Source organism: Trichomycterus rosablanca, chromosome 6 (genome assembly GCF_030014385.1).
Source record: "Trichomycterus rosablanca isolate fTriRos1 chromosome 6, fTriRos1.hap1, whole genome shotgun sequence".
In the NCBI taxonomy this organism is placed as follows: domain Eukaryota; kingdom Metazoa; phylum Chordata; class Actinopteri; order Siluriformes; family Trichomycteridae; genus Trichomycterus; species Trichomycterus rosablanca.
In genome coordinates this window covers 1877289-1903043 of record NC_085993.1, presented here as the reverse complement: position 1 = coordinate 1903043, position 25755 = coordinate 1877289, and the positions used below count along the sequence as shown (strand labels likewise).

The following is a 25755-nucleotide window of genomic DNA, read 5'->3' as shown; positions in this document are numbered from 1 at the left end:
ATTTTTAGAAAGCCAGCCAATGCCTGTATAGAGTTGTTAGCAGCTCCCCGTCTTTCAGCCAGTTATTTGTTATTTAAAATGACAAGTCTGTTCACATTACCTGGTAAAAGTGAGTGAGGATCTGTTCCTGTTCGTAACGCCGCCACTGAAAACAGGCGCTCAGGTACTAATATGAACCATTTCTAGATGCGACACGTATAACGTCATGTTAGACCCACATCGTTAACTATGTTAAAGCGTTTATACTAGAGATGGACCGATCGGGGTTTTTGGCACCGATTCCGATCTCCGATCTCCTTTCAGGGACATCGGCCGATAGCCGATTCCGATCGGGGGGGTTAGCAGTAAATAAACTTAAAAAGAGCCTCACAGTAAAGATAAACCGGAGCAGCGTGCGCATGTGTGTGTTTGTGCCTTTAAAAGAGACGCAGTTACAGAGTTACAGAGACGCTTTGTTCACAGTATCGCTATAAGTGATTCATTGATTCATGAGTTGATTCGTTTTTATGTGAAGCGTAAGTTTCTCTTCTCGGTTATCTCTCCGTGTTTACTGTTATTAATTAAATGTCGTGGTTTTAAATAAACACCAGCTACTACAGAACATTCTGTGTGACTCTCTTACATTAAATGAATAAACTTTTGCCTCTGATTGGCTCTGTAACGTTTTCTGTTCTCATCTACATCACAAGTAAGAACCGCTTACGATTTACCAAAGTGAACCAGGAGTTTATATAAAGTGCTGATAGAATCGACTCGGATGTGACCGGGTTGAATTATCTTTTTAAAGTAAATATTACAATCAGCAAAATTACATCGTAAGAGCTTTCACGATGGTTTCTGTACGATGGTTGATGAATGGTGATGCGATGGTTGGCGCTTCGTAGCTCAAAGTCTGGATCGATCCACTGAGCTGTTGACTTAACGTGATCTTTTATATATCACACGATCGGATCGGCTACTTTTAGGAAATATCGCCGATCGCCGATAGCATATTTTGATTAAAAATCGGCCGATACCGATTCGTAGCCGATCGATCGTCCCATCTCTAGTTTATACAGTTCATTGCGATCCATTTAACAGCAGTGTTTGTAATGTTCCGTGTTCAGTTCATCAGCTTTCCATCCAAATTCCTCTGAGCTCATTTAGCCTGAATCGACATTAGTGTCAATTAATAACAGTAATTTTGTCTAGTGATGATTTCTCTCGCTTTTTGAAAACAAAAATGATGTAAAATACCCGACATTTTGCGATATGTAGCAGCAGCAGCTCGAGTCATTTGTATCTCTATACAGTATAAACAGAGTTGCTGTGTTAAAGCAGTGCAGATAACCACAGTGATGCATGTTTGAAGTGGCACAAACAGACCAATAAAACATCGTTTGATTGAAGATTTTATTCTCGATACATTTTTTTTTATCGCGATAAAAATTTTTACGCAATGATCGACAGCCCTAGTAATTACACGAGTGTCATTTATCTGTAAATTGGGGCGTCGGGGAGAGTTTAAGCGTTTTCGGTACACGGAGGGAGACGTTGGCTGGCGTGCTAGCGGGTTGTGCCGGTTTGAACGGCCTGAGGCTAACTGTGTTAGCTTAGTAAGCTAAAACTGCGTTGCGTCTATCTGTCTATCTATCTATCTATCTATCTATCTGTCTGTCTGTCTGTCTGTCCGTCCGTCCGTCTATCCATCCATCCATCTTTCTATCTGTCTATCCGTCTGTCTGTCTATCCGTCTGTCTGTCTGTCCGTCTGTCTGTCTATCTATCTATCTATCTTTCTGTCTGTCTGTCTATCCGTCTGTCTGTCTATCCGTCCGTCCGTCCGTCCATCCATCTTTCTATCTATCTTTCTATCTGTCTGTCTGTCTATCCGTCTGTCTGTCTATCCGTCTGTCTGTCTATCTATCTTTCTGTCTGTCTATCCGTCTGTCTGTCTGTCCGTCTGTCTGTCTATCTATCTATCTTTCTGTCTGTCTGTCTGTCTATCCGTCTGTCTGTCTATCCGTCTGTCTGTCTATCCGTCCGTCCGTCCATCCATCCATCTTTCTATCTGTCTGTCTGTCTATCCGTCTGTCTGTCTATCCGTCTGTCTGTCTATCTATCTTTCTGTCTGTCTATCCGTCTGTCTGTCTGTCTATCCGTCTATCTGTCTGTCTGTCAGTCCGTCCGTCCGTCCGTCCATCCATCCATCTTTCTATCTATCTATCTTTCCATCTGTCTGTCTGTCTATCCGTCTGTCTGTCTGTCTGTCTATCCGTCTGTCTGTCTGTCCGTCCGTCCGTCCATCCATCTTTCTATCTATCTTTCTATCTGTCTGTCTGTCTATCCGTCTGTATGTCTGTCCGTCTGTCTGTCTGTCTATCTATCTATCTATCTTTCTGTCTGTCTGCCTGCCTGTCTGTCTATCCGTCTGTCTGTCTATCTATCTATCTATCTTTCTGTCTATCTATCTATCTATCTATCTATCTTTCTGTCTGTCTGCCTGCCTGTCTGTCTATCCGTCTGTCTGTCTATCTATCTATCTATCTTTCTGTCTATCTATCTATCTATCTATCTATCTATCTATCTATCTATCTATCTATCTATCTATCTATCTATCTTTTAATGCCGTGTTTACTCTTGTGAGTTACATTCACAGCAGGAGAGGTTTGTGTGGGTGCTTTGTATCCGTTACGTAGTCTCTGATATTATGTGTATATTCCTAATTTAGTGATTGTAATAAAGTTTAAAAGTTTTTGTTTTTCCAAGGTTAAAAATGTCTTTTATTGTTCCAGCTATGGAGAATTTTTGTCTCTCCCTTTGGTATTTAGGGCTTATAGTAGAGCGTCTAAACAATCTGACCTGTGAGTTCCACGTCTTATTAGAATCCTCCAGGTAGGTAGTAGGCAGCAAGGCAGCTCATAGGTTTTCAGACACACCCTATATATACCAAAGTTGGGTTACAACATGATTCAGGTTAGTTGCAACCATAAAAATAAGAAGCTGAAAGGAGCAAAAGAGGAACTAAAAGAGGAACGAGTATAAGAACATCTCTAGAGATCATTGGGAGTGCTGTCTGGAAGATTCAAACCTATATCGCTGCAGCAAACCAGCCTGAATTCCATCCCGAGGCTTATACCCAGTTCACACTACACGACTTACGCTCGGCGACTGGTCGGCGCTAGATTTGCCGGCTCGGGAGCAACTCGGCGTTCGCTCGGCGATCGAAACTCGGCTCTCGATCGCTATGTGTGAACTACTCAACAACTCGATCCGACTGAAGAACTATATCTAGCTTGTCAAATATCTGGGTCTAAGTTGCCCGACTGGCAATGAGTGCGGTGTCGAACAGCCATCAGCGCACAAACTTTGATCGCTCGCTTGTTGTTGACGTGCATTTTTGGACGTGGTATCGTTAAACCCCTCGTCACTTCTCGTGTGTGTTTTCATGACTAAACGTAGTTCGGGAGACCAGAGAAGCTCGCCTGCGATTCCAGTCGGTGATACATGGTGTAGTGTGAGACCCCGTATCGCCGATCAGTCGTGTAGTGTGAAATACACACCGACTTGAAAGACTCCCGATTACAAGAGATCCAGTCGTGTAGTGTGAACTGTACAGCGACCCGACCACTTGGAAAGTCGTGTAGTGTGAACTTGGCGTTAGCAATCTCATCTGGACCATGAAGAACAACCCCAGTAACACCAGAAAAGACTTACAGGACGACCTGACAAAAGCTGAGACAAATGTTTCAGTGGCAACTAGGGCTGGCACCGATCCCATAATCGGTATTGGTCCGATATTGGCCCAAATCACTGGATCGGATATCGGAAGGAAAAAAAGGTGTAATCCAATCTGATACTGTTGCTTAATGTAAATAACACACAATGTAAATAACACTTAATGTAAATAACACAAGGTAAATAAGGCCATTCAGAAATGAAAACACACTGATCTACTTAAACTTTTAGCATTTAAAAAAAAATCATCTACTACTGCCACAACAAAAAACACTGTTTTACGGCGTGTCGTATAGAGTGTCTACAATTGGAAGATGTGGATGTCAATCAAACGCGATGGACCAATTAGAGTTGATGCAGAGTTCTGTCACGTTCTTAGGTGGTTAAACCCGGCTGGATTTTGAAGAGGACGTCTGTGGCTAAACGAGAAAAGGCGGAGTTTGTTTTATTTCATAACACTGATGGATTCATCGTTGAGGATGTGCGAGATCTCCAAGCCGAGACAGGATAGGTACATTTGTTTCTTTTTTATTATTTAATTGTTTCATTTCTACTGTTTATAATTAATATTTGTTATTATTTATTGTATAATTTTTCGCCGTCTCTGTAAGGTGTAGACTTGAGAGTTGACAGATCTCGAACTTTATATTGAAATGATAATTTATTTGTTAAATACAGATGAAGCTGCACTTTATTAAATTGTATTTTAAATGTTTGTACGGTGCTGATAAAACAAGCCAAAAATGCTGCTAAATGTTCTGTGTGTAAAAGTGAAAATAAAAACAGCAGTTTTGCATCAGTGTGATGTTGTAGGTTTAGAATATTTACTATTATAATATTTACTATAATATTACTGCTTAGTTGTTTGAGAGGAGAAATGACGGTAACGGATTGGTATCGGTATCGGACATAATAAAGTGGTATCGAGTAATGGAACCCTAGTGGCAACCATTAGAAGATCATTAACAACCAAGGACTTCATGGCTGGACTCACAACGCACACCAGTCTTGAGCAAGAAGTACAAGAAGGGTCGACAGGAACAGTGAGGCTTATGTCAAGCATAGAGGGGGTCAATGATGATATGGGGATGATTTTCTGCTGCAGGAACTGGCAATCTTGACCGTGTGACTGGCATCATGGGTTCACAAAAATACCATGACATTTTAAGGAGGATCATTCTGCCTTCTATAGTAATTTGAACCTTGATGATCATTGGACCAGCAAGACAATGATCCCAAACACACTTCCAAGTCAACCAAAGCTTGGTTATGGTATCAGTTCTGGAATATCCTGGAGTGGCTTCTCAAAGTCTAGATTTAAATCCTGTAGAAAATCTTTGGAGGGGTTTAAAGAAAGAAGCTGAAGCACCAAGGTCATCCAACCTCAACGAGATGGAGGCTCCTGCAGGAGAAGAATGGGTGAAGATTCCACAAGAGAGGCGTCAAGGTTTCACCAGGTTCTAAGACTGGGGGTTGAATGGATATTTGATGTGGACGCATGTTTGTTCACTGAGACTTCTTCTTGTATATTTAGATTCAATTCTATACCATAATCATCATACTACGTTTAAAGGTGGGGGGTTGAATATTTAAGGCACATCGACGTGCCGTGTGAGCACGTACGTGTGTCTACAGTAATAAAATATAACATAATCATCTACAATAATAATTCATCTCTACAGTCTCCCGGCAACCACATACACACCGTACGTCAGCAGTCACGAAGAGTCCGCGTCGAAACGCCAACGAGACTCACGGCAGCCCACGAAGACGGGCGCCCTCAAAGGCGAGACGTAACTTTTAACTCCGGCGTGGGCAAGCCTGTCAGACTGATCGCTTCACATCTCAAGAAGGTCTGGTTCCAAACGCCGGGTGAGGGATGACGGAGAGATGGGGTTTGACGGCCGAGCTTGGCGGGGCTTTGACGTTATTGATTTGAAATTCATATCAAAGTGAAAGTCTGAACATCTTTCCTGTAGAGGGACGGATTAATATTTCAGCGCATTAGTTACTCTCGTGAAGAACGGCGTCTAACGTCTAACGTCTAGACCCGCTCGCCGAGCTGTGATAGAAATGTTGTTTTCTGGAAGACAAAAGAAGGCGACGGGAAAGTCTGTTCCAAGAGAGAAGGGGCCGCGTTTAAAGTTCTGGGTTTGGTGGAATATGTCAAATCAAGCAAGCCGCCACGTTCCATTTTAAGAATTCCCAAGATCGTGCCACAAACAGACCTGCCAATTTTATGAGTACAAATCCCAACTCCACAGCGAGAGGGGGTTCGCCACTAGCACGCTGACCCCCCTCCGCTCTCGGCACAAGCAGCAAGCCGATTGGCTCTTTTTGTTGAAGGGCGGGACTTTATCCCTGAACGGACGCCCTGATTCGCGTCGCGAGAAATCCCATTCATACTGCAGTCAGTGGCGGGTCTCATCATTAATACGGTCTCTGACAGACGCGCGAAGCTAGGCGGGGCGGGGCGGGGCGGTTGGGTGAAAATGAAGCGCTCCGATTGGCCGAAAGCACTCCGCTTACGCGCAGATCTCTGTGGCTCAGCGGCGGAATCAACTTTGGTGACAACCTGGTGAGAACTTGACTGAAACTGGCGAAATGCGAGATCAAACGATATGCGTACTTTAGAACATGGAATCGTACAAGCGTACTAGGAGGTGAAAATGCGTGCCCGTTACGCAAAACGCGTACATGAGATAATAAATAAAAACAAAGATTATAGTTGACTGGATTGGACTGAAGAATTGTTCGGCACGGTCGTGGGTTCCTCCAGCGTTCTCTCTGTACAAGAACCCCGATCAGATGCTATAGCTGTCCCTTTATACTGCTCTGGTCACATGACACCGGGTGTTACCCCCCTATAGGCTTTACAACCATTTACTGCTTAACAACAGGTATGTTGCTTATCTTTGTAGCACAAAACATAATCTTTGTTTTTATTTATCGTCTCACCATATTTTTCCATGACAAGAAAACAAATATTCACAAAAACAATCATCAAACGATGGCACGAGAAAATCAGATTATAAATTGTTTACACCACCACGACTGATGCGTCTTAAAAAATGCATCTGCAGCGGTCAGAGGTCGATCGTAGCGCTTTCAAATAAAATCATCAAACGTTTGGTGAAACTTCAAACTGGCACAAAACTAAAAGCTGGTTTGTTCACTGTGCTGAGCTTTGATGGTACCACAGCAGCACCAGCACCATGTCGCACGTCTGTATTGTTTCATTACGTTACTGTACGTTGGACTTAATGAGACGTGGCTACATCTAACTATTTTATTTCTGCTATAAGTTGAAGCACTTTGCTTTATATGGACTAATATGGATAATATGGACATAAACCCCGTTTACGTTTAGTTCTGTGTTATATTATTATGCTGTACAGTTTGTTGTTAAAATAAAAGAAGCTTAAATGAGGAGGGAAATGAATCGTTTAGATCAGGGGTGTCAAACTCATTTTCACCGAGGGCCACATCAGCATTATTGTGGCCCTCAAAGGGCCGATTGTAACGTATCCTGCTGTGATTGCAGTCTGTTGTTTTTCTTGGAGGCTGAATTCTGCATTTATATTGTCCTCCTTTACCACAGACACGGCCTCATAACACAAGAGACGCACCGTTTCTCTTCCTGAAGCACAAACTTGTTTTTATTTTCATTACATTTCCTCCTTCTGCTTAATTTTCTTACTTATCTTCTTGTACACTTTGGGATTATGTGTAAATATTCCTTAACATCATCTATCTCTATTTTGAGAGATGCAGTTAATGTAGGATTTTACAGTGTATTTTAAGATGATTGTTCTGCCCTCACTAATAGTTTATCCCCCTTGCTCAGCTAGACAGCGAACAGACAGACAGACAGACAGACAGCTCCCTTCAGAATACAGTCGGTTTTATTTGCTTCCCAGCTGTGTGATACACTGTGTGCACCAGAATGAAGTAAAAATACAAACAATAAAGAACTTAATACAGTAAAAGCACACAGCTGTAGTCAAGTGTTACATCTGGTACAATATGAGATTTAACCAAACGTAAAATAGCACTAACGAGTTAAAATTTTGTGTAAAGATACTAATTGCTATAGTAACGGTAACGATTGTATTTAATTACGGTAAATTTGTAACTAAAGCGCTGTGATATACTCACTAAACATCTACTAACAACTGAGAATATAAACGCCACGACTTACAGACGATGCTTTGGTATTATACTGCAAGATAATTATTTATATTCATTATTATTGTTTACATTACTGCCCGCGTTCTTTTGCCGTAAAAGTCACATGGCTTCTCAGCGAAGGTCAAAGTTAGTTGCCATGACTACGATGTCACCAGTTGCCGGTTAAAGGCGCAGGTGTCTCATTTAATAATAAGCGCGTCTCTGTAACGACTCGAACCATCACAACAATCGTACAGTCGTTTAAGCTCTCGCGGGCCGGATCAAATGACGTGGCGGGCCGGATCTGGCCCGCGGGCCGTGAGTTTGACACCCCTGGTTTAGATTAATCAACTTATCGAAAAAATATTCTATATGGGCGGCATGGTAGACAGACAGACATACTTTATTACGGGAAGAAGCCGAGGAAATTGATTGATCGATCGATAAAATAGTCTATAGATTAATCGATAGAAAAATAGTCATTATTGGCAGCGCTGTAATACGTGATGAGCCGTTAAAAAAGTGCCACAGCATCACGGGTGTCTGAGACCTAACATTGTCAGTTTATCCACTTGTATTCCAACAAACACACACTTGGTAGAGGCAGTGAGTAGAGCTTTGGGCTATCAATCGAAAAGCTGAAAGTTCGAATTCCAGCTCTGCCACGCAGCCACTGTTGGACCCTTGAGCGAGGCTCTTAACCCTCTCGGCTCCAGGAGCGCCAAGTTGACAAATAAAGATCTTCTATTCTATTCTAATTCTTTTCCCCCACAAGTCCACATGCAAATCCGTCATTATGGGCATTTTTTCAACATGTATTCCAACAGATCCTCTATCCTGTGTGTTTCGTCCAGCTGTATTCCAACAACTTACACATTCTGTGCTTGTGTTTCCATTGGTGTCGTGCATCCTTTGCCCTTTTGGTTCATGTTCCATAACCAATCCCACATCCTGTAAATGTGCCACCTTTATCCTGACATATCCTACTCCCTTTACCCACAACATGACTCGATATTTGGCAGGTCACTTATTTTACCAGAATAGATCATAACCGAAGAGCAGGAATGGATGTATATTAACAAATGAAATAAAGTTGACCAGATGAGTTTCTTGTTTTATTACATTAAATCTTCCTCGAATACACTAATCTCCTTGTTTCTACACTCACTGTCCATTTTATCAGCTCCACTTACCATATAGAAGCACTTTGTAGTTCTACAATTACTGACTGTAGTCCATCTGTTTCTCTGCATGCTTTGTTAGCCCCCCACAGGACCCCCACAGAGCAGGTATTATTTAGGTGGTGGATCATTCTCAGCACCGCAGTGACACTGACATGGTGGTGGTGTGTTAGTGTGTGTTGTGCTGGTACGAGTGGATCAGACACAGCAGCGCTGCTGGAGTTTTTTTAACACCTCACTGTCACTGCTGGACTGAGAATCGTCCACCAACCACAAATATACAGCCAACAGCGCCCCGTGGGCAGCGTCCTGTGACCACTGATGAAGGTCTAGAAGATGACCGATTCAAACAGCAGCAACAGATGAGCGATCGTCTCTGACTTTACATCTACAAGGTGGACCAAGTGAGTGGACACGGGGCACTGTGTCTGATCCACTCGTACCAGCACAACACACACTAACACACCACCACCATGTCAGTGTCACTGCAGTGCTGGGAATGATCCACCACCTAAATAATACCTGCTCTGTGGGGGTCCTGACCATTGAAGAACAGGGTGAAAGGGGGGTAACAAAGCATGCAGAGAAACAGATGGACTACAGTCAGTAATTGTAGAACTACAAAGTGCTTCTATATGGTAAGTGGAGCTGATAAAATGGACAGTGAGTGTAGAAACAAGGAGGTGGTTTTAATGTTATGGCTGATCAGAGTACATTCCAATAATATAGTCCAAGAAACAAGTGCAACACGTGTCTATGTACATTCTGACATTAGTAATATCATAGCACCAGCATGACAGTATAAATGGCAAATGATGACCCCAACAGCACGGAGAGCACGGCGGTAAACACGTCAAAATTAGCTATATGATTCAAATGTCAGTGGGTGAGAGTGACTCATGGGATCTAAACCATCAGCTGCCTACAGCTTCCTGTGTCTACACCCATCAACATCGTGCTACAAACGCAGAGACGAGAAGCCAACGGTTGGTGACACAGCAACACGTTTACAAATAAACTGTAGATCTATAGATTAAAGATTATCATTGCAATGAATAATATAGACATTTGTGGCCCTGAAGAGCCCAACAGGAACTACAAGCTGATGGTTATTAGTCCAGTTTCTTAAACGGACAAATATAAGATAAACATTTTTAAATATTAAGCCAATAATATGCCAAAACTACCAAAAATTTTCTCACTCACTCACTCACTTTCTTAGACGCTTATCCATTTAGGGTCGCATTGCTGGAGCCTATCCTAGCTTTTCAATGGGTGCAAGGCACACAGTAACACCCTGGACAGAGTGCCAGTCCATCGCAGGGCAGACACACACACACACACACACACCCATTCACCTATAGGGCAATACAGTTTTTGGACTGTGGGAGGAAACCGGAGCTCCCGGAGGAAACCCACGCCGACACGGAGAGAACATGCAAACTCCACACAGAAAGGACCGCCCCGCCTGGGGATCGAACTCAGGACCTTTCTGCTGTGAGGTGACAGTGCTACCCACCGAGCCACCGTGCCGCCCCAAAAATGTTCTGTACTATTTAATTACAAATCTGCTCTCATTTGCTAGTAAACACTGAGAACGTAATACAAAGGAACATTAGAATGAAAAATTGAGGTAAGGTTTAACTCTTTTAACACAATGTGAGATAAACGGTGTGAACAACGTGAGATAAAGCAACATGGCATTACCAAATGTTATCGTACGCTTCTCATTCAAACACACCGACACACCTTTCATAGCGTAATGCATTGGGTTTTAAACTACTGTGTATATGCCTGTACATGCAGGACACAAATCAGATGTATTATTCATATCAAGGACTAATGAATTGCTCAGAGTATTTTTTATTTAAAATAATTGAATTATGCTTTCATGCTACTTATTGCAGCTACTGTATTGTAATTTAGCTAAACAGGAGAGTGAAAAGAATACAAGGACCATTGATTCTCAACCTTCTTTTTTCTTAGACGCCCATTGTCTTAAAAAAGAAAAGGTTCTAGGACCCCCTTGACACGGATTATGATATAATTCTTACGCTTTCAACAAGGCTGACAAAAGATATTGTGTTCTTGGTCATGGGAAATTCAATGAATCCACAATGTAGGTAAATATCTTCATATTTTTTGAGTTTGGTTAATGTAGTGGGTTTACGTCCTCATCTCTGTCCATTTTAGAGGGATCTGTATTAACAACTGAATCGGAATCTTTCGTAGTCACGGTCCGTACACCTTTGCACTTTCGTGGTGGGCAGATTTCGTCCCGTCCCATCACGTGTGATTCGTTTTTACTCTTTATGGTGAAAAAATTTAATCATGGTAAGTAAAGATGCTGCAGGTACTGCTGCAGGTATCCTAATGGTTAAGGCACTGGACTAGTAATCCGAAGGTCTCTGGATTAAGCCCCACCACTGCCAGGTTGCCAATGCTGGGCCCTTAAGCAAGGCTCCTAACCCTCAGTACTGGAAGTCGCTTTGAAAATGTAAATGTATCCTGCATACATTCTTCCACCCTGTGCCTGTCAGCGTTTACTGGACATTTTTGTACTTCAACTAATTAAAATTAAGCAAACAGAAGTCTGATGAACCACGAGTCCAGCTGCTGTTTTGACATACTGATGTGTGTTTGTACTATATTTTCAATGGCTAATGAGCTAGATAGTCACTTTTAATCACTTAATTGCTATTAAACTTCAATGTTCATTTAGTTTGAGAGTTAATTTTGTTAAATTTGTCAGTTTAACTCTTTAAAAAATAATGTTATGACTGGGTTATTAACATGTCACTACTACTTTATTGTAAAGAAATCCACACCATCATCACTGCTGCTGCACATTAGACTGTATTTAGACTGAATTTAACTACATAAATGTTGTATTATTTACTAAATTATATAAAAACATTATATAAAAGACATTTATTTTTGAAAGCTGGGCTTATAAAGTAGAAATGTAATTAATTTTAATCTGAACAGTAGCACTGACATTGTCAGCCTTCTCTGCCAAACTCTAATTATAAAAAGAAAAAGAAAAACAACAATAAAACTTTACTGAAAGTGCTAAAAATGAAATTAACTTCGTGGTGTAAACATGAATTGAAATTTAAGAGCTATTAGAGTAATAAAATCATAGTAGGTTTTAACCTGTGCTTCAGGTAGCATGTCAAATTATACCTCACTTTTTTAAGTTTAACTGGCTGAATTTAAACAAAAAATGTTTTAAATTGCAGATAAGACATTACACCATTGATAAAGATTATGAGATATATAATATAAGTATATATACTGTATTTACAGTAGGTCATTTACATGATGCTGGGTGCTAAGTGACATTAAGTTTTTAATCCAACGTTAGCAACATTAGCATTGCGTCTTTACATTAATTCACTTTAATACTTCCCTTTTATCAGTGGTGAAGGTTAAACTAGGGTGTTTATTCAATTTAGGGTTTGTTTATCACTCCATATCGGTGAGATTTGGTCAAAATCATATGATTTCTTTATTATTGGTGTATTAACATAACTTGTGTGTTCGCTATACGGTTTCACTATAAACAAAGCAGCTCGGTGACGTCACGGCTGCCTGGTTTAGCAGCAAAAAGTTGCACAAAAGTACAAACTATGCTTAAATATACATTGAACTAAGTTATAAAAGTTGGGTTAGTATGTATGGATCAGAAGTGTGTTGCAGTGATGATGATAATAATAATAATAATAATAATAATAGTGCACGGATGCCATGCTGCTCGGCTTCCGCATTGTTCTGAATCTAAACAGTAACACTTTTAACACTGGCACTGCCAGCCTTCTGCACTGATACACATCCACAACCCAAACCGTGCAAACCGCCTGTAAGCAAGAGATAAGAAATGCCCTCCAAATGCCTACCAATGCCCACACCCTCCATTTTAATCCCCGTTCACCTTTAACGCAACGGAGCAGTTCTATTTAGATTCTGCACATTTGCAAGCACACGAACAATCAACGTTGGCATGAACGAACCCATCAGCTGCCCTCACACACACAAACGCGTATTCTTCTCCCCATTAATTGATTCGTTCTTACCTCGATCTGCTCGAAATTGAAGTTTTAGATCCCACTTTAAAGTGAAACAACTTTTTTTTTCCCAAATCTGGGAGAGGAACAGGCAGTGACGTCACGGGTGCAAATTCCAGCCCCAGCTGAAGTTGCCCATGTAAGGAAGGAGGCAGTTGTGTGGCCAGCAATCTCATCATCAAGGCTTCCAAGAATGTCATTGTGCAAACAACGCATGCAACAGCTCACATTCTGAGTATATATATGGGGATTTGACGAATGGAGGTGGAATTGCTCGTTTGTGTGAGGATTTTATGCAATTCTAATGAACAAACGACTCATTTTCATAAGGAATTGATGAAATTCTAACATTGAGAGTCTAAATTGTCCTTAACTGCTTGTGTTGACCTGATATCTTTACTTTTTCCATCAGACAGACAGACAGACAGATAGTAGATAGATAGATAGATAGATAGATAGATAGACAGACAGACAGACAGACAGACAGACAGACAGACAGACAGACAGATAGTACTGTAGATAGATAGATAGATAGATAGATAGATAGATAGATAGATAGATAGACAGACAGACAGACAGACAGACGATAGATAGATAGATAGATAGATAGATAGATAGATAGACAGACAGACAGACAGACAGACAGACAGACAGACAGACAGACAGACAGACAGACAGACAGACAGACAGACAGTAGATAGATAGATAGATAGATAGATAGATAGATAGATAGATAGATAGATAGATAGTAGGTAGATAGACACGACAGACAGATAGTAGATAGATACTTTATTGATCCCAAAGGAAATTGAAGCCCCAGTAGCACAATACAACAAATAATTAACAGTACAAAACAAAACAAAAGCAAACAGAAAATCTAGAACTAAGTATTTCTTGTATTTTACATAAAATGAATAACTGGTAACTATAATGATGCATGAGGTTTAGTTTTAGTGTAAAGATTGAATAGTAATTAAATTATTAAATAGTAAAGTGACATGTGACAATATTGCACAATGAGGCCAGTATAGCCATATACGTATATACTGTATATATATACTGTATATATACTGTATATATATATATATATATATATACACATATATACACATATACTGTACATACATATACACACATGCAAATGCATACACATATATACTCATGTACACATATGCAAATAATAATCAGTGTAAATCTAGATCAGTTGTGTTTAGACTTCATTTATTTATTAGGATTTTAACGTCATGTTTTACACACTTAATCAGATTCATCAGTTCAAGTTTAAGATCAAACAGTCATGGACAATTTAGTATATTCAAGTAACATGACTACACATCTTTGGACTGTGAGAGGAAACCAGAGCTCCCGGAAGAAACCCACACGGACACGGGGAGAACATGCAAACTCCACACAGAAAGGACCCAGACCTTCTTGCTGTGAGGCTACAGTGCTACCCACCGTGCCACCCTGTTTAAAGAGAGAGAATGCCTTTATTTATCATATATACATATACGCGTGTACAGTACAACGAAATTTTTTCTTCGCATATCCCAGCTTGTTTGGAAGCTGGGGTCAGAGCGCAGGGTCAGCCATTGTACGGCACCCCTGGAGCAGAGAGGGTTTAGGGCCTTGCTCAAGGGCCCAACAAAGGCTGCATCTCCCTTCAGTTGATAGCCCAAAGCTGTACCCACTAGGTTATCACTGTCCCACTGTTTAGAGTCTAAGGCTCAGTTTATGTAAACTATAATTAATATTCGGTGAGTGTTTATTATTCAGAGCTGTTTTTCTTGATTCCATTCTTTACTCGTAGCTTTTTTTATCTCTCGCACGAGTGGAACGATCTCATAAAACCATCAAATCTTCTCTTTTTTATACTTTAATTATGCAGCATTTTACATTTATGTTTAAATTTTCAGCATTTAGGAGACGCTTTTATCCAACCAAAGCGACTTACAGCACTGTGACACTATACTGTCTAAGCAATTAAGGGTTAAGGGCCTTGCTCACGGGCCTAACAGTTTGCAACCTGGCAGTGGTGGGGCGTAAACCAGCGACCTTTTGATTACTAGTCCAGTACCTTAACCACTAGGCTACATCTGCCCACAGTTTTAAATAAAAAAACACAATTAATTGTATCTTTATAAAGCTGATTAATTTCATATTGTATTGTATTGTTTTGTGCATTTTAAAAGCTTGTAGTGCTAAATAAAGTCAATCTGTATAAAAGACAGCGGTACCTTGAAACTCAGCGTCAGTCGGTTCTGGGAGTAGCGTCGAGGTATTTTTCCCATAAGGATGTTTGGGAAACCTGTTAATGCGTCCATGGTCCCGTGGAGCTGCAGATATTTTAGTCTCATGTAAAATAATGAGGTTGTTTTTGACACTTAAACACTGAAAATAACACAAATATAATATAAACACACTGAAATACAATTACAAACAGTTACACATCAATAAAAATACAATAAACGCTGCACTTTAGCTTTACTTCTTTATTGTTTCCTGACGCTTCTTAATGCTGGAGATGCTTGATGTTGGAATACCGTATTCCCTTCAGCACCGGCGCATTCACACGAGAAGTGACAAAACCGCTTCTGCGCCGCTGTGCCGTTATTTCCTATGAAGTGTGACGGCGGTGCACAAAACTTAGCGTGACTTATTGTAGTAAAACAGCGAGTGAGGAATGTGATTAGTGGAGGAACTTATGAGCAGTAATAATGAAGAGAAGTTTAGTGCTCCTGTCTCCTTCTTTTACTACATTAAACCACGTTAAGCTTTATTTTCAACCAGAAGCGTTTTAGACTCTGGGAGAAGCTGATTCTGATTCTCACCATTTCTCAGAAGCTGGAGCTGTAACACAAGTTTAAAAGTGAAACAGGGAGGAGAATCCAGATAAACACAGATACATGTGGAGCTGTAACCCTGGATCTGACGCTTATTCCACACTGATGCAGATTCAGATCAGATTCACACGCTGGTGAGGTTGTACAGCTCAAGCAGAGCGCTGAACAAAGCGGCTGTTTATTGTTAAATTAAAATTAAATAAATACATTTTTAACAAGAGGCATCGAGTTTCATAGATTTTGAGTTTAGGGGACGTTGAGTTACAAGGTACCGCTGTAATAAAGCCAAAAGCATTTAGAAACACAGTGTTTATGTTTTATACTGTCACGTCTAGACGTCTATCTAAAAGTACAATCGGTAAATAAGACATTCCATTCTGCATCACTGACACAAGGTTTTTAGAGAAAAACACATCTTAATAAGTATTTTTATTTAATTACGGTAAAATCAGGAGTCATGTGACCCACCCGTGTGTGTGTGTGCGTGTGTGTGTGTGTGTGTGTGTGTTTGTATATATATATACGTATATGGGTCTGACACCTACTGAAACCCTCTTTACAAGGCAGTAACACACACTTACCAATTGGCTCTATTTCTAAACCATTTCTTTTAAAGATTTAAGGTGTTTACTACGGTTGAAGACGGTGTGATGCATTGTGAGTCATTAATCAAACTCGTCGGGCATTAAACAGGAGCACGTTTGTAAGAAGTCTGTATATACAGCTGAAGCCGAGTGTTTACATACACTTATAAGGAGGCATTTTTTTGCAGATGTTCTTTTTACCAAGTGACAAAACAACCAGAACTCAGTTCTTTCACAAATCTGGGTACTTATATAGTAAACCAAAATATAAATAGAGTTGCAGGAGCAAAATACACAGAGAGCACACTTAATAATGAGGTATTTAGTTATAAAACCCTTCAGTCTTCAGTCTGGTTTGATCTCCAAACACCCTTCTTGTCAGAATTACAACCCCAAATCAGAAAAAGTTTGGACAGTATGGAAAATGCAAATCAAATAAAAACACAGAGTTTCTTACATGTACTTTGACGTTTATTAGATGTCAGACAGGATGAACCTGAGATATTTAATGTTTTATCTGCTCAGCTTCATTTCATTTATTAATAAACATCCATTCCTGCATTTCAGACCTGCAACACATTCCAAAAAAAGACCTGGAATGCTGATTCATCTGACCACAATACATGGTTACCACTGTGTGATGGTCCATCCTAGATGCCTCTGAGCCCAGAGAACATAAGGCTTCTTTTTTGCACAGTAAAGTGTTAAGTATTATTAGTGCAGTAACTCTGTAATGTAGAGCTTGATAAAGGTTTAATAAACTAATCCCTCACCCATGTGGTTATATCAGCTAGTGTTGAGTGGAGGTTCTTGATGCGGCGCCGTCTGAGGGATGGAAGATCACGAGCGTTCAGATTAAGCTCGCACCCTCGACCTTTACACACTGAAATTCCTCCTGATTCCTTGATGGTTTAATGATATTCTGCACTGTAGAGGGAGAACATGCAAATCCCTTCCAATCTTTCTTTGAGGTTCATTGTTTTTAAACATTTCAATCATTTTCTTACACATTTGTGGACAAACTGGATCCTCTGATTATCTTTACTCATCAGAGACTCTCAGCCTTTCCTGGATGCTGCTTTTGTACCAAACCATGATCACAATCACCTGTTCACATCACATCATTATTTAGTTTTTTCACCTCATTACTCGCCCTAAATCTCCCCCGTCCCAACTTTTTTTGGAATGTGTTGCAGGCCTGAAATACAGGAATGGATGTTTATTAATAAATGAAATGAAGTTGAGCAGATAACAGATGAAATATCTCAGGTTCATCCTGTCTGACATCAAATAAAAGTCAAAGTAAATGTATGAAACTCTTTTATTTTATTTACATTTTCCATAATGTTTTAACTTTTTCTGATTTGGGGTTGTAGTTTTCTGGAACAAACCTAACTTTTAATTACACAAAAAGAGGTCGGTGGTAACCTGTTTTCTTCCATCCAACTTTTATTTGCTGATTTTTATCGTCTGGCTCCGTCTGAGACTGAGATTGTTTTATTCAGACGGCTCTCGGCCACATATTTGCATAACGTTTGCATCTTTCTGTTCTTAATGCAAAGATTATCGCTGCGCTCTCACTGCGCTCAGATCCCGGTGTATACATTACTGTCATGCTTTTTATTTTCACTTTATTAATGCCACTGACGATAAATGAAACATGGATGAAGGTTTACGTGTCTTTCATCTTTCAGTAGATTTGTGGTGATATTAAAAGCAGTCTGCATTTTTAACAGTACATAGAGAACCGCACCAGTCTAAGAACAAGGCTCTGCTGTTGGCGTAGAGGCAGTTCCTCTCTAGAAATTGAAAACAGGACCATTTCTTAGTAATTAACATTATGAGGAGTTTTATTATTCTTAGTAATAAGGTGCAGTAACCCTCTTGTTGTCAGCAAATTGAGAGGTACCTATGATTTGCTATGGAAGTGCCAAGATCATTAAATGAATCTGTCAGCTGAGAAAAGATGAAGAGATAAAATATATAGTGAAATGCATAGAAATTCCCATTGGTGGTGACTGTCAATACTCTACAAAACATTCATTCATTTTAAAAATGTTCATTCAACATAAAAATGTTATGGCTGATCAGTGTACATTATCAGTATTATTAGTATACAGAACAGCATACAACTTTCATCAACCGGTAGATCCTGGTCAGGGTAGAGTCGGGTCTGGTTCCATTGGGAAACAGTAGCTGCAAAGCAGGACGACCCCGGACAGGGCGCCAACCCATCGCAGGACAGGACAGGAAGGACGGGTCCAACCTCAATTATTGATAGTTTTGCTGACGTAAGTGCCTGTTTAAAATAAATCCCACATCATTGAGACAAGGACAAACCGACTCAGAAATAGCTTCTACCCCACCGTGGTACGAACCTTAAATACTTCTTTATAAGGTTATTTAAAATACATGGGACTGTGCAATTTTTAGACAATGTTTACAAGGGTAATGTGCAATTTTACAAATGTTTACAAAAGGTTATGTGCAATTTTCCACCAGCTTGCTACTACTGAACAGAAAGTGTATTTTTTGTGTGTGTTATTGTTATTGTCATTGTAAATTCTGTAAATTAAAAAAAAAAATTGATATTTTGTAAATTCTAGTTTTTCTTTCTTTAAATATTGTTTTTATAACACTTGAGAGTATGGCACCTTAATTTTGTTATACCTGGTATAATGACAATAAAGATATTCTGATTCTGATTCTGATTCTGATCATGTAATCAAAATCAGCCATTCGTGACATTTGATCAGTCTGGGGCACTTTAATATTGTAATAGAAAAGAAGGTGGCGTTCCCTCTGCTTACGTCATCGGCCGTGGGAGCGCGGTATCCCACAATGCAGTGCGCCTACGTCTGAAACATTACATTATAAGGGTTAAAAGTTAAGAGTTTTATGGTTGGGGTACTGTTGGGGCACTTATGTAGTGGGAGGGATCTGCTGTATATCAGATCTAAGCTGCATCCGAAATCGCATACATCCATGCTGAACAGTAGGCGAAGGCAGTATGCCAGAGCGAGTAGTGTGTCCGAATACGTATATGCGAGAGCATGGGCGGCCAGATCTATCTATAATTTAACCGGAGCTGATAGATGGTGGAAAGTGGAGAGTCGGCTGTTTACACTTGTAAGTTAGACAATATTTAAAAATATTATGATTAAGTACAACCCTGAATAACGTTATAAGTAGCTTTAAAATTTTTATAACTGCGGCGTTACTGAAAGAGCATACTGCTTTACATTTACATTTACATTCTGGGCATTTAGCAGACGCCTTTATCCAAAGCGACTTACAGTACAGTTACAGTATACAATCTGAGCAACTGAGGGTTAAGGGCCTTGCTCAAGGGCCCAACAGCAGCAACCTGGCAGTGGTGGGGCTTGAACCTTCTGATTACTAGTCCAACACCTTAACCGCTAGGCTACAACTGCTTTACCGGCCGAGCAGTGCATACTGCTTCCAATGTAGTACGTACTGCTTAAGTATGCGGGCTCGGTGGCTCGGTGGGTAGCACTGTCGCCTCACAGCATGAAGGTCCTGGGTTTAATCCCCAGATAGGGCGGTCCGGGTCCTTTCTGTGCGGAGTTTGCATGTTCTCCCCGTGTCTGCGTGGTTTTCCTCCCAAAGTCCAAAAACATGCAGTCTGGTTAGGAGAACTGGTGTGTGTGTGTGTGTGTGTGCCCTGCGATGGACTTGCGCCCCGTCCAGGGTGTTACTGTGTGCCTTGCGCCCATTGAAAAGCTGGAATAGACTCCAGCACCACCAGGAAGGTTAAGAAAGTGAGTGAGTGTTTGGCTCAGGAGCAATTTAAATAAATAAAGAGCGCCTCCTACAGGTTAAAGAGCAGAAATGTTTCCTCACATCCTGCCGACGCCACGATATTATTATTAGAGATGCATGAGTACCGATACTGGTATCGGGTATCTGCCCGATACCGCGCTCATTAACTCGTACTCGTACTCGCAAACGAGGCTCCGATACTAAACATCCGATACCGTGTACCTAGTGCACGTTGCTGCGTTATGCCTGGTTCACACGACACGATTCTTGCCCTGATTTTCGCTCGGCGACTGGTTTTGCCGGCTAGATTTGCCGGCTCGGGAGCGACTCGGCGTTCACTCTGCTCTCGATCGCTAAGTGTGAACTATTCAACAACTCGATCCGACCGGCTCGCCGAGCGCTCGAGTTTTCTAGCACGTCAGATATCTGATCTCAGATGTGGGACTGGGAATGAGTGCGGTGTCGAACAGCCAATGAGAACGCAGGATACGGTGTGAGGGGAAACGCAGGAGAGGCGTGTAAACAGGTGGGACAGGGGGATAATATAGTTTATATCAGAATACATCAGCACACACACGTTTTGCAGTATTTCTGACCTGATCGTTCTCTATAAAACATAACAACAAAACACCAACATTACAAAAATATTTATTAACCTTAAACTCATTAACTCCATCATTCTAAATAGGTATTGGTATCGGTATCGGCAAGTACAAAAATACATGTACTTGTACTTGTACTCGGTTGGGAAAAAATGGTATTGATGCATCCCTAATTATTACAGATAAAACTTTTTAAATGGCAAAACAGCGAACGAGGCTCTAAACAAATGACGAAATGCGCTTTTTCCGCCAGACCAGACGCTCGAATCAAACTTCATCCGAGCTCATAATTTACTTGTAACGCGTGCTAACTGATGAGGGCTATTAAGATGCAGATTTGGCTCAAAGCAGTGTTTCTCCTCACTTCAGATGTCGTAGACATCCGATTAACTCTGGCTTCCAGCACTCCGGGAGCTCCTTTACACGCCGCGCATGGAAAAAACAGCAGCCAGAACTCTGGTGGAAGATGAAGATGCGAGATAAATCAGGCAATCAGGTCTGTTTCGCTACGGCTAGCCCCGTATTCCCCGGCGCTCGGGTTCCGGGGTGAGTCGGGAAGGTAATCTCATTTGTACTGTGTGACAGCGTATTTGCAACTCTGCTCACTGGCAATTTTCTCATTTTCCCTGCGAGTGGTTGCTCTCCACTCCCTCCGCCGGCGAGCCGATCAAAACGACACCGTTTAAGCCCGTCTGAAAACAATTTAGCCTCGTCCCGGCCATGAGCCCGCTCCCCAGACATCAATCAGGCGGCAATTAATGCTTTCTGCTGCCGCCGCCGCGTTTACGGCACACGGGCACGGAGCGGTACAGGGAGGCAGATTAAAGTGAGCGATGAAGTAAGCCAAGGAAAACATAGCGTAAACACGCCGCCGCTTTTAGCACCTCGCGCTAGTGACATTAACATAATGTGTGTGGGGCTGGTGCTAAACGTGTGAACGTGGTGTCGACTGCCAAGGCTGTTTCATACACATACACAAACTCATACACAAAAATAAAATAATAATGAATATTTTCTATTACAACTCTAATAATAATAATAAAACGTTAGCTCTTGCTTGAGTATCTTGAGTCACTGTAATATTTTCTCTCTTTTTTATCACCTCACAGCATAAGTTTAATGTCTCGAGGGTCGGAAATCCTGTCGTACATGCAGCGACGCTCGCTTCTCTCCCTGAACCACTTCCTCTAAAGTGCAAAACTGACCGAGGGAAGCTGTGAGGACATAAAAGTTTGATAATGCACGTTCACACTGGTGTAAAACAGTAGCTGCTCTCTTTCTGCTCGACCCGCCCAGCTCCCTAATACCTACCTGATCAGCTGCCTCAGTAGAGAAGATTCTAATAACACATGGAGCTCATAAGGCAGATTATTTAGACGCTCTACTAATGCCAAGTTCACACTACATGACTTTCCAAGCTGTCAGGTCGCTGTACAGTTCACACTACACGACTGGATCTCTTGTAATCGGGGGTCTTTTAAGTCGGTGTGTATTTCACACTACACGACTGATCGGTGATAGGGGGTTTCACACTACACCATCTATCACCAACTGGAATCGCAGGCGAACTTCTCTGCTCTCACAAACTAAATTTAGTCATGAAAACACACACGAGAAGTGATCACGTCAACAAGTAGCGAGCGATCAAAGTTTGTGCGCTGATGTGCAGCGTTAAATGAAAGAGGAAAAATAAATGAATCTGAGTGGATTTGGCAATGTGAACAGCGTGGATTGTTCTGTTGTGAGTTGGAGGTCAATAAATATATTTTGCAATGCAGCGTGGGTGTTTTGTAGAGAACGATCAGGTCAGAAATACTGTAAAAGTGTAAGTGTATGTTGATGTATTCTGATATAAACTATATTACATCCCTGTACCACCTTTTTACATAGCACTCATTACCAGTCGGCCGACTCATATCCAGATATCTAGCAAGCTAGATAATTATCTTCAGTCTGGATCGAGTTGTTGAGTATTTCACACATAGCGATTGAGAGCCGAGTTTCGATCGCCGACAGAGATTACACCAATTATGTCACACAGTTAGGCTCAAGCTGTAGATTATCACTTAGAATTAAGGCGCCTCGGTAGGAGCATTTTAAGGAATCTAAGGATTTAGACACGCCTTTTGATGCATGCTCAATAATCCAGGTACACTAATCCACAGAGTTGAATCAGTTTATCTTGACACAAGTTTGTTGCAGAGAAACGTTTCATCACTCATCCAAGTGACTTCTTCAGTCTGAGGTGCTGGTTAATACCCCCAACCTCATACGCAGACGATTTGCATAACGGCCGACACCGGGCTATTGCATAACAATGGAACCGGTGATCAAACCATGGATGAGTGATAAAACAAATCTGTACAACCTAACTTGTGTCCAGATAAACTGATTCAACTTTGTGGATTAGACACGCCCTCTTCCCTATGAGTGTGTCTTGTGGTAAGGTCAGACCAGCAGCGATTTGTCACCTCTTGTCGCCCGAAACGCTGATTGCTCATCGAACTGTGTTAACACAGGCAGCATCATTATTGTCTGTTGACAACTGCTAACAAGCAAAAAAAAAAAAAAGCAAATGCCAATGACGGTACGGCGTGCTTTACTGGCTGGTATTGAAAAAAAAAAAACGGACGCCATGGGGTCAGAACGGTACCAATCGTTCTAGCCGAGAACCTTTGTGAAGAAACCGTTCTGGATTTTGGCACCAAAAGGGCTATAGGTGGTCTAAGCATTGGGCATGGAGGTCAGTTAAAATGGTATCCGAAAAATCTAGCTCTCTCTCCACACAGACGCATTTTACGTCGTCCTACACTCCCGAGAAGAGGGCGTGTCTAAATTCTTAGCTCCCTTAAAATGCTCCTACTGAGGCGCCTTAATTCTGAGTGAATGACGAGGGAGCGTCCGACGCCTCCTCAGCGCTGAAGATCGATCCCAGCATTCAGTGCGGCACAAAATAATGTCTCACAAAATACTACAAACGTGGTGAACGAATATAATGCGGAGCAACCAACGGAGTTCTTTTCAAATGTAAATAAACTCTCATTGATGTTTAATCTGTATAAAGGTGTAATTATGCAAGCGTCGTTTATTTGTAAATTGGGGCGTCAGGGAGAGTTTAACCGTTGCGGTGATGTAAAGTAGAGCGTCTAAATAATCTGCCTTATGAGCTCCATGTCTTATTAGAATCCTCTCTACTGAGGCAGCAAGGCGGGTCACTAGGATTTTGAACAGACCCATTGTGGTGATACCCAGTTGTGTCTACGCTGCACTGCACTGCACAGCCTATATATCAAGTGCAGATTGAACACTATACTGCCAAAAGTATTCGCTCGCCTGCCTTCACACACATACGACTCCCATTCTTAATCCACAGGGTTTAATATGATGTCGCCACCCTTACAGCTATAACAGCTTCAACTCTTCTGGGAAGGCTTTCCACAAGGTTTAGGAGTGTGTTTATGGGAATTTTTGACCGTTCTTCCAGAAGCGCATTTGTGAGGTCAGACAATGATGTTGGACGAGAAGGCCCGGCTCACAGTCTCCGCTCTAATTCATCCCAAAGGTGATCTGTCGGGTCGAGGTGCAAGCCAGTCAAGTTCTTCCACACCAAACTGGCTAATCCACGTCTTTATGGAGCTTGTGCTTTGTGCACTGGTGCGCAGTCATGTTGGAACAGGAAGGGGCCATCCCCAAACTGTTCCCACGAAGTAAGGAGCATGAAATTGTCCAGAATCTCTTGGTGTGCTGAAGCATTAAGAGTTCCTTTCACTGGAACTGAGGGGCCGAACCCGAGTCCTGAAAAACACCCCCACACCATAATCCCCCCTCCACCACACTTTACACTCGGCACAATACAGTCAGACAGGTACCGTTCCCCTGGCAACCGCCAAACCCAGACTCGTCCATCTGATCACCAGACGGAGAAGCGTGATCCGTCACTCCAGAGAACACGTCTGCACTGCTCTAGAGTCCAGTGGCGGCGTGCTTTACACCACTGCATCCGACGCTTTGCATTGCGCTCGGTGATGTGAGGCTTTTGGATGCAGCTGCTCGGCCATGGAGACCCGTTCCATGAAGCTCTACACTCTGTTCTTCAGCTCATCTGAAGGACACATGAAGTTTGGAGGTCTGTAGCGATTGACAGGTGGCATCACGGTACCACGCTGGAATTCACTGAGCTCCTGAGAGCGACCCGTTCTTTCACTAATGTGTGTAGAAGCAGTCTGCATGCCGAGGTGCTCGGTTTTATACACCTGTGACCATGGAAGTGATCGGAACACCTGAATTCAATTATTTGGATGGGTGAGTGAATACTTTTGGCAATATAGTGTATATATTTCTTAACAGTCTGTAGAAATCCTTTGTAGAACAATAGAAATAGCAAGTCTTTGTATTTTAGGCCTCTTATTTTACAGAGAGACGGATGAAAAGGCCGCAGAAGCCGAGCACAACACCCGTGTCCTCCAGCAGCTATTAAAACAACTCCGCATCCAGATCCAGACACCAGATTACACTAACGAATTCTAATTCCAGTCTTTAGGCATGTAAATATTTGTCAGGAGTGCAAACGCAAATGATCTGAGCCCACGGCCACGATTTTTGAACGTATTTCACCTGGAATTGTATACTCAGGTGTCTTACAACGATCTCTACGATCACTTAAGTCTTGTGAGAAGCTTCTCAGAAGAGCGGCTGTTGTTCTAGCTATAAAGATCACAGACACACGTCACTCTATATTAATAGCATCTGTTTTTAAAATCAATACTTTTGACCTTATATTGCACATGAAAATATTTTTGAAGCAAAAAG

The 25755-nt window shown here is 41.5% G+C and overlaps 1 protein-coding gene across 1 annotated transcript in view; it reads right to left on the bottom strand.

Annotated features, from left to right (window-relative positions):
* The window catches only part of lpp (LIM domain containing preferred translocation partner in lipoma), a 175634-nt gene extending 162420 nt beyond the window's left edge, over nt 1-13214 (bottom strand). The window contains exon 1 of the mRNA XM_062997237.1: nt 13144-13214. The gene's annotated coding sequence lies outside the window, so the exon portion shown is untranslated. The remainder of the gene's footprint in view (nt 1-13143) is intronic.
* Between the last annotated feature and the right edge of the window lie 12541 nt (nt 13215-25755).